The following is a 12,602-nucleotide window of genomic DNA, read 5'->3' as shown; positions in this document are numbered from 1 at the left end:
ATATTTACATTGTATTTGGGAATAGTCGGTATTTCATCCATGGGTAAATAAAACATTTCAATTATTATATTATGGCAAAAACATTAAAAAACAACCAAAACATGAGTCTATTAATTATCAAGATTCTTACAGTCAGTAAAAGGGATGATTTTCTACTAGGAAAAAAAACTAAAATATAAATAGAATTAGCATAGTATCACATATTAAGAACTTTGGATTCTTATATACAAATGCCAAAGATACCTTGAAAGCCATGCTTAAACCATCTTGGCATTAAATCTTCAAAATGTTAAAAGTTATTTGGAAGCAGTAATTTGTAATACTAAATACCACAAGATTGAAACATTACAACAAGTCAACTTTATGACAAAATGAGCCAACCAGATCTTCATGTTTCAATATGGCTGAATCTCTAAATATAATGTTGGGTGAAGGCAAAAGAAGTCTACAGTATGATGCCATTTATGTAAACTTTTAAAATGTAAATAATTATATGGCATATTGTTTCACAGACACCATTCAAGTTTTAGAACACATATAGGAAGGATATATCATCTTTGGGATTATGACACCTTACAGAAAAAAAGGAAAAGGAGCAGGGTTAGCGTTTGTTCTCTCTGTGACGATTTATTTCATCAGAAAAGATCTGAACAAAGTTGAATATTAGCACTTGTTTAATCCATTTGGCTGATACTTAGGTAATTGTTACATGTTTTCTGTATTTTGATTTGAAAATTTTGTCAAGTTTCTTGATTAAAAATAAAGTGATGAAGAATTCATGAAAACAGTAAAGCATACATTGTTGTGACCAATTTAAGATTGGGTAACTAGTTACAGTAAAATACATTCTCCATTTCCTAGAATAAAAAGTCATTCATTTGTATTCTTTCTATCATATTATTCTGCTTTAACATAGGAATTTTGAGTTTAAAGAAAGGTGTAAAACAAAAGAAAAATTCTTTCTGCTTGTAAACTGAGCTAAAGTTTATATATTCTTTTTTTTACTCATGCAACTATAATAAACTAACAAGTGCAAATATAAAGTAAATGTTGTCTGCCATGACTCTTTCAGTAAACATATTTTTTTTCTTCTTGAAATTTGGATAGAACCAATTCAAAACATAGGAGAATCTGATGGCTAGGCATTTACACCACAACATGAAATTATTCTCACAATACTAGCTGGGGCTGGCGTTCTCCCAGTGCCTGCTCTTCCCAGACATATATATAAAACCTGAGTGAAGTCCTTACATCTACTTGCCTCCTCTCCCTCTGCGTCAAACCCTGAGTCTGTATAATGGGGATGATCCCTGCATCTACTCACAGAGTTGTTGTAAGGAACACAGGGGTTAGTTATTTGAAGTAAGTCATACAGGTCACATCTGGCACATACTAAGTGTTGAGAAAATACCACTGGTGTTTTTACCCATAGCAGGAGAAACAGGCTTAGTTCGGTCCTCATTTTAGAAAAAGATCTTTTCAACTCTTTTACTATTAAATCATTCAAAACATTTTGAAGTGCTAATTTAATAAACCTAAATCTATTAGCTGTAGAATTCATGTATATTTCTCCCTTATCAAAACAAATTGATATTTATTTAGTAAAGGTTTTTTTTTTTTTTTTTTTTAATGTGGCTGACATGGGCACCTAGATGGCTCAGTTGGTTAAGCCTCCGACTTAACCTGAGCCTCCGGCTCAGGTCATGATCTCACTCTTCATGAGTTCGAGCCCTGTGTCAGGCTCTGTGCTGACAACTCAGAGCCTGCTTCGGATTCTGTGTGTGTGTGTGTCTCTTTCTCTGCCCCTCCCCCACTTGCACTCTGTCTCTCTGTCTCTCTCTCTCTCTCTCAAAAATAAACATTTAAAAATGTGGTTGACAACAAGTTATTTTTCAAAACTGTGGATAAGTCTTTTATTGTAGAGAGGATAGGGTCTTACCTACTCAAGGAAGTAGTAAAATGGTAAAATTCGTTATGGTGTATTCTCGAAGGGTTAATAATATGTTCTGGCTTCTTTCTGTAAAAAAAAAAAGAATTCAGGAAATTATTAATGTAATCTATGATCCATATAAAAATCTGTTACATCGTGTAGATCAACTTGTGGCTTTCTCTTGCTCTGTTGGGTAACTAGGAGGCTGCAAGACGGATTTAATGATGGTTTCTTCTATGGTCATACACTGAGCATTTACAACCAGCTAAGTGCCCTTTCATTTGTTTGGAACAGAGAAATGGAAATGTTAACAGATGCACACTTTTTCCTCACTTTTTAACTTCACTCTAGTGAAGTTTCCTAAGTATTATATCCAAGGAAAAATAAAATTTTTAATTGTTTGAATTTTTTTAGCTAATAAATAGCAGGCAACTGTATTCTCTCACAAGAGAATATATTCATCCTAGTATATTGTTAATTATATCTTTAAAGGACTGGGCCTCTAGCCCAGCTGCACTGATTCCCTCCAGCACAGGATGGAGAAGAATTTTTTTTTAACAACTAATTAAATTTTCCCTATACAGTATGAAACTTACTTTGACATTCATAATCCTAAAAGTCATACTGGATTAGTAATTCTGCTTAGAAATTTCACTAGAACAATACAGGACACTTCTTACTGGAGTGGTATGTGAAAATAAACCCAATTACTAGAAGGCACTAGGTTTTGTACCTCATTAAGCCATTCTCAACACATAAGTGATTTGTGTTTACTTACAACAAGGGCAGAAATCACTTTGAAATCTTGCTGTTTTACAACAGGTATCTAAATCTATCCATCTCTATGTGTTATCACCAGGGCCTGTGTGATTTCACACCTGGTAGAGTGGGTGGATCCCATTATATACCCTCAAGGAAGATGTCATTCTATAAGTAAAGGGCCCTAAGACTCAAAGTGTGATAGCTATTAACTCTTCTTTGAGACCCAGTAGGAAATGGAAATGAACTTGGAAAGATAAGAAGTGGTGGCTCATTTCTTCTCTATCACCCTTCAGAGAACAATGCGTATAGAGATATGAGCAGACAGGGTTTGATTCAAAAGTAACAAACATTGACTGGGCCATGTTCCATATGCAGCAGCAAATAAGTCTATTACTGCATATTAAAGTTAGAAAGTCTTAACATTAAAAAAAATAAAATTCTGCAGGCAAGAAGAAACACAATAGAATTCTCCCATCTCTCAAATAACTTGGCAGTTATCTTAGGGGAAAAAAAGTTTTCACTGCCCACATGTCTGAACAGTTTTTTCCCCCTCTATTTCAGCTCAGTGTTTTTCAAATTTGGAATATATATATATATATATATATATATATATATATATATATAACATTATACAGAGTTCTATACACAATAACTTAAGACTACTTAAAAATTTTTAAGAGTAACTTTGATTAAAAGCATATTAAATGTTGTAGATTGATTTTAGAGCAAAAAGAGAATGGTAGAGGAGCTCTGGACCTTGTTCAGAGAGAAAGGGTCCTCATATATTTAATCAATGAATGCTGAATAAAATATCATGCTTTGTTTCCTCTTTAAATTCCCTATTTTCCTTAAATTCCTTCATGTGCATATGTTTTACACTACATCTTCATGATTTTGAAGTACATGTCCATGTGTGTGTGTATAAGTGTGCAAGTACATATTATATATGTATGCATGTCTCTTGGACCCTAGTAAACCTTTTTAAAAGCAAGCAAGGATTCCATAGAACAAGGATCAGCAAACTGTGGTCCATGGACTGCATCTGTCCTGTTGCCTGTTTTTCCAAATACAGTGTTATTGGCATCCAGCCATGTTCATTCATTTCTTTGCTGTCTATGACTGCTTTCATGCTTCAATGCCACAGTCGAGAAGCTGTGACAGAAACTGTATGGCCTTTCATGTATTTATATATGACCCAAATGTTTACTATCTGTCTCTTTACCAAAAACATTTGCTCACACCTGCTATCAAAGAACATGCTCATCATTTGAGGAATACCAAAAGCAATATTTTTTAAAAAAAAAATTTTTTTTTTAACGTTTATTTATTTTTGAGACAGAGAGAGACAGAGCATGAACAGGGGAGGGGCAGAGAGAGAGGGAGACACAGAATCCGAAACAGGCTCCAGGCTCTGAGCAGTCAGCACAGAGCCTGACGCGGGGCTCGAACTCACAGACCGCGAGATCACGACCTGAGCCGAAGTCGACGCTTAACCGACCGAGCCACCCAGGCGCCCCCCAAAAGCAATATTAAAAAACTAATATCCTGTCTTTTATAGTCTTCCCAAATATTAACTCAATAGTTATATATGAATGAAAGTGAAATTACAGCCCTAAACACTTAAAAACTAATTTAATTCCAACAGAATTGGGAAATTATTGGCCAAAAGATGAGATCATTACTAGAAAATTGAGGTTACTCAGTCATAACAATTTTAGTCATAAAAATAATGTCCCATTTACCCATCATCCTGACTTTTGTGGTTTTTTTGTTTGTTATAAAATTAAAATGGCTGTGCTTCTTTCTAGACTTTATTTTATGAAAAAGAGATAAATGCCATCTGGGATTTATTTTTTAAAAGCAACTTGTGGCCTATTCCACTAGGCACATAAAATTGAATAGTCATTTTAAATTAACACAGTGCAGCTAGAAGTGATCATTTTATTCCATATCAAAAGATTAAAATACTTTAACAGTTTTTGTTAAGAATATTATTTGACACAGTCTTAGTATTTGATATCTTACACATACTGGCTACAAATCGCTAAAATAATATTAGCAAACATTTATGCAGCATTTATTTTGTGCCACACAATGTTCCAAGTACTTCATATATATTAATTCATTTAGTCCTCACGATTACTCTCTATGATAGGTAACTATTGTTATCTCTACTTAAAGATGAGAAAACTGAGGCCAACAGACTTTAAGTGCCCTTCCCAGCATCACATAGCTAGGAGATGGACAAGACTTTTCAACCATACACCAACTCCTTATGGACCCTGAGAATTGGTGTTAAGGTCTCCGACTCTGGGGAAAGACAATTTCAAGCACAAAGGCTTTTGTGGGCCCTTGAGAAGTGGTATTTCACCAATGGCAACTTTCAATTTACTAGAAACACCTACTAAACATATATTTTATTCAGTATATTCAGCTTTTTTACCAAATTGAAATGTACTCAACTGCAGTTTTGCCTCTGTTCTCTACTCCATTATTTCTATCAGGTTTGGTTAAGCCACGTTCCAGAATCTATTAGAGTTGGGTGTGAAATCCTGAGAATCATGGCTGGCAACACCTGACAAAGTTAATTTACTTAACCACTATATTCAGGGGCCTATATATAATAGAGAATAGAGTGTACATTGGCATCACAAAATAAGCTGAGTAGATTATCTACTGAGAAAGCCAAGATAGACAATTGTTAGCTATAGACAAAATCAGCTTTTACCAGTTTATTACCCAGATAAATAGGATGTACATACAATGCACTTAGTCTGCATATAATACATGTCTGGCTGTTGACATATTTATATGCAAGTTATGTTGTACCCCTAGCACTGAAGTTAGAATGATGAATTCATGCAGACTTAAAATCTCAGGAAGAAATTAATACCAACATGTGGTTTTCTCAAGTGATATAAGAACCAATGTTTCATTAAGCAACAAAGTCAAGATAAAATCTTCCATAGATTATTAGGCCAGGATACACTTTTCATTAACCTTTGAAACACATTCTAGTATAAATACCATTTGATTATTTTTCCTGTTTTGATAGACTTTGTCAGATAAGTGAAACCGTGAGATGCTTGAAGTTGAAATCCTAAACAGCATTTCGGAAGGCTAACCTTAAACTCACTGGCTATCATTAGCTTATTCAGTTAGCTCTCAAATAAACAATAGTAACATTGTTCTCTGCCTCCTCTATGAATATGCTCTATGCGATTTTGAACAGTTCATGTAATTCAGAGCACTTGTGAAGGATAACAAGATTTCAACTACTGAGGACGTTCAAAATTGCCAGTACTATTGGGAAAGAATCCACTATCCAAGCAGTCTTTAAACAGGAGAGAAGCTGCCAACATAAAATCATTTAGTCTGATAGGCTATTAAACCATTTCTATTCCCTAATAGGTTTAGAAGCAGTTCATTATCACTACTTATTTGTAAGTAGCCAAAAGTCATGGTGAACCAAAGTCACTGATAGTTAAACAGATCAGAGAGACATCTTCCTTTCTTGGGGCTTTTGCCAAAGTTCTTTTTTGGAGAACATTATGTTTCTTGCAAAGGAAACATACCTCGAAATATATGAATTAAGGAAAGTTAACAAAAGCCCTACTCAAAACATATGGTCTCCATATCTAGGTAAGGTAGACGGTAAGAATTTTCCACTTTGATTCCCAAACCTGATATACTCCAGGCTATTGCTAAGGAGTAGCAGACTAGGTTAATCCAGTTGAGTAGAAATTAGCTAGTCTTGTCCAAAGCACCTCAACCTAATTCAAGGCCATAAAAATAGGATACAAGCAGGTGAAGGATAAAAGATTGGATTAGTCAGAAAAGTCAAGCTTAAGTCTCAGAGACTTTGCACAATAAAGGTTTATATCCTGCTCATACAAATCCTGATGTGGGTAAGGTAATGCTCCAGGACAGCTCTCTCTCATGATCAGAGTACATCCTTTTTGTGGCTCAACTCATGGCCTCCAAGATTACAGTAGCAGGGAAGAAGATATGAGAGGGTTGCCCACAGCTTTTAAATGCTTTAACACAGAAGTGACACACATTATTACCTCCTCTTACCACTCAATGGACTGAACTAACCACTATGGCTCTGCCTACTTAAGGGGTTGAGAAACATGGAGGATAAATGGAACTCTGGGGGCACGTGGCTGCCTCACATTTAGTGGAGCATGTGACTCTTGATCTTGGGGTTTGAATTCAAGCTCCATGTTGGGCATAGAGATTACTTTAAAAAATAAATAAATACATGGAGATCTGGTGAGTAGTAAATGTCTCCATTGCAAGAGTGAAGGAAGCATGATGAGATGTCCAGTAGCTACTTTAGGGTCAGATTTAGATTCCTTCTTGGTTGGAAAGGGTTGAAAAGAAATGGTCGGTGGTATCAGTGAAAAACTTATTTTGCTAAATTGTTAACATATGCTGACTCTGACTGGATATAAATAAATATCTTATTTTATAGATAAAATACAAGAGGCATTGCAATATAGAGAACCTTGGACAGCAACGGGGCACGTGTCAGTGTTTTCACGTATTTATATGTTACATTGCTGTTTTCTGCTCAGAGTCAGAATATATCTGAAGAACTAACACTTCTTTGCTTGACAGAAAGCCATCTGTTCATTTGTTTCTCATTTTCATACAAACACTAACCATTTCTAAAATGGTAGAATAAGTTAGTGCAGATTTGCAGGTTCATGCGGTACAAGAAGAAAGAACTGAGGAGGGACACAAAGGAAACAGCAGGCTGCCATAACATCATCTGACGAGGATGCCTCTTAGTGATTTCACTATCATGTTAAAAACTCTTCTGTCAACATGATAAAAACCAAATTTCTAGAACTGGTCTCAAAAGGTTCTACACTGTGCCTATGCTCAACTTGTTCAACTTCATCCCCAACTTTCTACCATCACAAAGATTCATATTGTCTCACTCTAGCTCCTTTATCAGTCTATTAATTGCCCTCTTCTTTCCAGTTTTGCATTTTTCTTCTTTCCCTCTACAAAGTCATCTTCTTTCTCTTTTTCTTCTCTTCCTCTCTCCCTGTCTCCTCCCTCCTCCGTGTCTGTCAACTCCTCCTTGAATGGGAGCCCTGTTCTCTGTGAGGTCTCCCCAACGACTTCCAGGTGCATGTTGCTTGTTTTTATCACCTACTTGACATTCACATGAATGCTGTGAATGAAACTTAGTGAAATTGAAACAAATTCGCAGCCCCATCCTTTTTCTGCTTATTTCAATACTAGAAGCTATTGGTTTCTATCAAATATATGAATTCCTTTTTCTCATAGTATTCTGAATCCAAAATGAATACAAATGAAGAACCAAAAAATATGAAGACACATAACAGTATACAATGCACTTCAAATAAGGGTACCATATTATCAAATTGTCTCAAGAAGTATTAGCAATTTACACCTCTACCACCGTCTATTTCCCTACACCATTAGCAGCACTGTGTGTTATTTATTTGTTTAATATCTGCTCCACCCCACCACATCCCACTCCAAGGAATCTGCAAGCTCTAGAGGGCAGGGGCCATTTTTTTCATATTTACTATGACCCTCCCCTGTCTGGTAGCAAGTACTTGCTCAATAACTATTTAACAAATGAATTAAAATTGAGTCATGTACTGTAAAAAAGATAGAAAGGTGTGTTGATGCTTTAATTCTGTATATGTGAACTTGTCTGTTCTAACCAATATTTCCTTATCTAACTGGCTTACTGCTTCCCTGATTTGACAGTGGGTGATTGGCAAAAGCTGAATGAGTGAATAATTATAAGAATGATAACAGTTTATTTTTCTAACTATTCTGACTAGGATTTGATTAAGTTAGACTTTTAAAATAAAAAATAACACAAACTTTGGATATGGGTGTTGGAACACTGGCCTATCACCTACTGGCTGCATAAGACTGGGCACATCTTCTAAGTTTTTGGAACCTTAGTTTTATCAATAAAATGGAGATTATTAATGAGATTTCCCTTATAGAGTTGATACAAGAATTAAAGAAAATCATTTGTAGAACAGTGGTTTGACAATTGTGGAAAATGGTAAGGTCTCAGATGATATATCTTCACCATTTAGCACTACTATATCCCTTATGAAGAGAGGATGCATTAACTTGAGCAAAATTCATGCAAATACATGGTTTCTAGCTTCACCTCTTCTCTTTAGTTTTGCTTAGCAGCCAAATGCCTTTTGTAAATTCTTAGGACAGAGAGTGTCTTTGAGAAGGATTGTGCCAGAGAAAGAAAGCAACTCATTTACTAATAGCCCAAGGTCACCTGCTGGGAGCCGTCTGTCAACCTGCAGGAGCCAAGAGAGATTTCACTGGGGAAGCAGAGGAGGCATCTGGTTGAACCCCAGTGACAAGGCACCAGGCTATTTCTGAGGCCACTGTGAGCATGCAAATTCCAGCTGTAGTCTAAAAAAGTCAGATTTCAGCTGAGTGATGATGTTCTTTGCCAGAGGTCCTGCACTCTCTGAGGTCGACGTCCTGACTGCTGGAGAATTTGAAAAGTCATGTATTTAGGAAAGGGGGCTCCACCAAAGAGAGGAAAATACTTGCTGTGCTGTAGTCATCTGATGGGAAAGATGAAATTCTGGTAACTCTACTTCTAGCCCAAAGACCTAAAAGCTCTAGAAGCTGAGGGATTTCACCAACTCACTGAAGTCTTGGAGAAGCATTTACAATTAAGGGTGATCTCCAGCTGATTCAGGCCCTTCATCTCCTGCTGCATACTGTTTAAGAGGCAATGTGTGATAACTTAATCAGCACATGGGGATGAAGTAGGCACCTACCCCTCCCCTTCTGTAATGCTAATTTGAAATAACTTCTCTCCTCCCTAAGTTAGTTTCTTAACAGTGGCAACCAACATTTTATTACTAAAGAAATTTTCAGTAATGACCCATTTTAAAAAGTGAAGATTTCTTAATTGAGTGAGAATATTACTTACTGGTTGAGAAAATACATCAAAATAAGTTTCCCTTAAAATATACCTGAATGAACTACATTAGCAATCCCAGGTGCTTTTGAAATTCAATAACAATATTAAGGCATGCATGATACAACAATTCTCCCATCAGTAAACTTAGAAATATTAAAACACATAAGGATATATCATTAAGATTTCACCAAACAAAAGGGAAGGGCTTGACACAGAGATGCTGGTAACAAAAGTGTTTGCCTCACTATAAATAGGAGGCAAAGGAGGAGGCAGATCGTCTGCTGGTGAGCTTTTTAAAAGGTTTTTCCCCTCCTCTATTATTCTGTCAGTGGCCATGCAATTCCTCTCCTTTGTGCTCTTTTCAGAAGGGTGTTCTATTATTATGCTTTATTTAATTGGCTTAGATTTAAGTAAATAGACACCACTGAGAAGAAGGGCAGTTGGAATGGAGGAAGGAGGCATTAGGAAATTAACACAGGAGGAGGGGCACAGAGAGACAGGGACTGTAACCAGATATCAGAGAACCTCAAGCCCTGCCTTCTCCAGAAACGCTTTTATCTACCGCTCCCAGTGGCCACTTAACATCTATAATCAAGCAACATGGGTCTGATTTATATAAAAACATATGAAAATAAGATTAAAGTCTAAGCTTTAAAAAAACCCAGCAAGCGAACCAATGAGGTTGCAAATATTCCAGCTGCTCTAATTACTGTTGTTTCAAAGGAAATGTGAGGGCTGCTGATGCCTAGCTAGGGTTCTCCTGGGTTCTTCTGGGACTCCTTCAGCCCCTTTTGGTATCTGCAGGCACCAAAGTTTGCTTCAGAGGTAAGGTTCCATGCTCTCAATCTGAGAATGGCTTTTAGAGCTACGCTAGAGCCAAAGAAGAATCAACAGTCTTTAAAAAAAATTATTGAGACTTTAAAACTGTATTATAATATTTAACAACTGTGGTTCCCAACTGTTACATCAGGAAAGTCTCAGAGTCTTCTAACTGCACGTGCAGGACCCTGCCCGACTCCCACTGACCGCCCTCATCTCTCCAGGATCTTCCCTGCACTGTGAGGGCCAGCCACCTGCTCTGTGAGTCCCCCTGCACCCTGGAAGTCATTCAGCTCAAAGAAAACTCACGCAGCTAAAGAAAAGGGAGAAAACAGTTAAAACTAAGGCTGCAAGCCATTCCTTACTTCCTTTTTGCCTCATGTTTTTGGTGGCTCTATCTAGTGAGCATAGACTGAAATGTTTTATCTACGCACAACCTCCTCCACTGCTCTCTCAGTTTCTTTGGAGATCTGGTGACCACAGAGGGGAATAGACCCTGGTTTAATAGAAGGTAATCTAATCAATTGCTTCCAGAAATTCCCTGAAAGCCATTACAGTAGAGCATAGACATGAAAGGGTGAGGACACATTAGATACTGACATAACTTTAAAATAACAATAAAATCGGGGCGCTTGGGTGGCTCAGTCAGTTGAGCGTCCAACTTCGGCTCAGGTCATGATCTCACTGTTTACGAGTTCAAGCCCTGTATTGGGCTCTCTGCTGACAGCTCGGAGCCTGGAGCCTGCTTCTGATTCTCTCCCTCTCTCTCTGCCCCTCCCATGCTCAAGCTCTGTCTCTCTCTCTCAAAAATAAAATAAATGTTTAAAAAATTATTAAAAATAAATAAACAAAATAGCAATAAAATCTGAAACTCAGATTTCTACTAAATTGTTTGTAGGAAAACATGTTCTATCTAATTCCACTCCTTGACCAAAATATAAAGACCTTTCTGTGTCAGAAGAATATTATAAGCTTGTCTGTCCTTGAATAAGATTCCCTTTGCAATGTGTTCTGATATGAAATTGTGTGTTAAAGGGGTCCATGCAGTATCACAAAAGTCATCTACCATTCATTTCTCACCATGTTCTTGCATATTGTATTAGCATGTGGCATCATCTAATAGCCTCTGAAGTTTCAGTGTAAATAAAAAAAAAGGTTTATTTAATAGTTTTCCCATTCATTTAACAAATTACTCGCTACAGCTGCTGAATAGCACCATCAGTTTCTAGCAGGAACCACAAGGAATAATAGCCTTTTATGGCAGGTGACATAACCCAGTCACAACAGACCCAGGGGAAATTTTGGGTTTCCAGTTTACCAGAGAATTGGTTTTGAGTATGTTACAAACCAACAGCCGTTGCTCCCAAATAATTAATTAAACAATTAAAATCTTTTTCCTTGAAAAGAAATTATCTGTGAAGATATTTTAAAAGAAATCATTGTTACTATAATAAAGTTTCCATACAAAACAAATTAAAATTCTTCATATGATGACTTCATAACTAAAATGCAAACATATTTTTTTAATGTTTATTTATTTTTGAGAGAGAGAGCACAGAGCCCGACGCGGGGCTCGAACTCACGAAATGTGAGCTGAAGTTGGACACTCAACCAACTGAGCCACCCAGGCGTCCCAATGCGAGCATAGTTTTAAACGATAACTAGAGTAATTTGTTTTTCGTCATTCTCAAAATTGCAAGAATCGATTATATTATATCTATAATTTTGGCAAAGAAGTTTGAGCTCTTTTCAAGTAAATGCCTATAAAATAGAGATGATTGTCAGTTTTTTAAAGTGAATAATTAGTGCCCAAAAAAGGCATTGAGCGAGATAAGGCATAATTAAGTGATATAGCACACACATATCACAGAGCCACCTCTCTTAGGCAGGAATATTATAAAAGCTCATATTTTAAAGAGGCCCAACAGACTGTCTTCCAGTTCCTTTATCGAGTTACACAGAGCTTTTTTCCTTTTCTTTTTTGATAGTGATTTTAGAGTCACTTTGCATGATAGAATATTTGATTTTCCTTTATATTTTCTCCTTGTTAAATTGTAAAAACTGGAAGCAATTTTCTCCTTTTCACACTATTCCTGCCAATAAAGTGTTATCTCTGGAAGCTTCTTT

At 36.5% G+C, this 12,602-nt stretch overlaps 1 protein-coding gene across 43 annotated transcripts in view; it reads right to left on the bottom strand.

Moving 5' to 3' along the window:
* The window catches only part of MAP2 (microtubule associated protein 2), a 284,671-nt gene that overhangs the window by 101,990 nt on the left and 170,079 nt on the right, over positions 1–12,602 (bottom strand). For 38 of the 43 annotated variants that reach the window (XM_040476065.1, XM_040476062.1, XM_040476063.1 and 35 more), the window contains one exon: positions 1,940–2,017. The exons of the other annotated variants lie outside the window; for them this stretch is intronic. The gene's annotated coding sequence lies outside the window, so the exon portion shown is untranslated. The remainder of the gene's footprint in view (positions 1–1,939; positions 2,018–12,602) is intronic. 43 annotated transcript variants of the gene reach the window in all.

Source organism: Herpailurus yagouaroundi, unplaced genomic scaffold (genome assembly GCF_014898765.1).
Source record: "Herpailurus yagouaroundi ecotype Mexico unplaced genomic scaffold, PumYag 140, whole genome shotgun sequence".
Taxonomy (NCBI): domain Eukaryota; kingdom Metazoa; phylum Chordata; class Mammalia; order Carnivora; family Felidae; genus Herpailurus; species Herpailurus yagouaroundi.
This window is presented reverse-complemented; position numbering and strand designations above follow the sequence as displayed.